Source organism: Rhineura floridana, chromosome 9, assembly GCF_030035675.1.
Source record: "Rhineura floridana isolate rRhiFlo1 chromosome 9, rRhiFlo1.hap2, whole genome shotgun sequence".
NCBI classification, from domain to species: domain Eukaryota; kingdom Metazoa; phylum Chordata; class Lepidosauria; order Squamata; family Rhineuridae; genus Rhineura; species Rhineura floridana.
In genome coordinates, this window is record NC_084488.1 from 77,301,027 (window position 1) to 77,302,238 (window position 1,212).

The window sequence follows — 1,212 nt, forward strand, 5'->3', positions numbered from 1 at the left end:
ATGCTGACATGTGGGAGAAAGTAAAGGTATATTCTCACAGAAATTAGTGGGACTGAACTTGTTCCATACCCAAAGTGATCCCAGCCATCTCTATAGCCCCATCCTGTATTTAGTTTCTTGTGCATTCTACAGTATAACAGAATTTTGGAAGAGTGTTAGAAAACACTGAGAACTGGGGGGGGGGAGAGAAAAGAATAGTAGAGTAGGAAGGGGCCTATAAGGCCATCAGGTCCAACCCCCTGCTCAATGCAGGAATCCAAATCAAAGCATTCCCGACAGATGGCTGTCCAGCTGCCTCTTGAATGCCTCCAGTGTTGGAGAACCCACTACCTCTCTAGGTAATCGGTTCCATTGTTGTATGGCTCTAACAGTTAGGAAGCTTTTCCTGAGGTCCAGTCGAAATCTGGCTTCTTGCAACTTGAGCCCATTATTCCGTGTCCTGAACTCTGGGACAACCAAGAAAAGATCCAGGCCCTCCTCTATGTGACAACCTTTCATGTACTTGAAGAGTGCTATCATATCTCCCTTCAGACTTCTCTTCTCCAGGCTAAACATGCCCAGTTCTTTCAGTCTCTCCTCATAGGGCTTTGTTTCCAGTCCCATGATCATCCTTGTTGCCCTCCTCTGAAACTGTTCCAATTTGTCTGCATCCTTCTTAAAGTGCGGAGACCAGAGCTGGACACAGTATTCAAGATGAGGCCTAACCAGTGCTGGATAGAGGGGAACTAGTACTTCACACGATATGTGGAATAGTCTATGTGGAATAGTCTCTCCGATGAGGTGCGCCTGGCGCCGATGCTGCTATCTTTTCAGCGCCAGGTGAAAACTTTTTTATACTCCCAGGCATTTTAAACTGTATCTTATGTGTATTTTATAGTGTATTTTAACAGTATTGCATTATTGTTGTATTTTGGTGTAGTTTGGTTCCTTGCTTGTTTGTTTGTTTTTTGATTCTGTTATATCTATTGTATTTATATATTGTGCTTGTTTTATTTCTGATGTACACTGCCCAGAGAGCCTTTTAGGCTTAGGGCGGTATATAAATAAAATAAAATAAATAAATAAATAAATATGGAAACTATACTTCTGTTAATGCAGCCTAATATAGCATTTACCTTTTTTGCAGCCACATCACACTGTTGGCTCATATTCAGCTTGTGATCAATGATAATTCCAAGATCCTGCTCACATGTTGCATTGCTGAGCCAACTA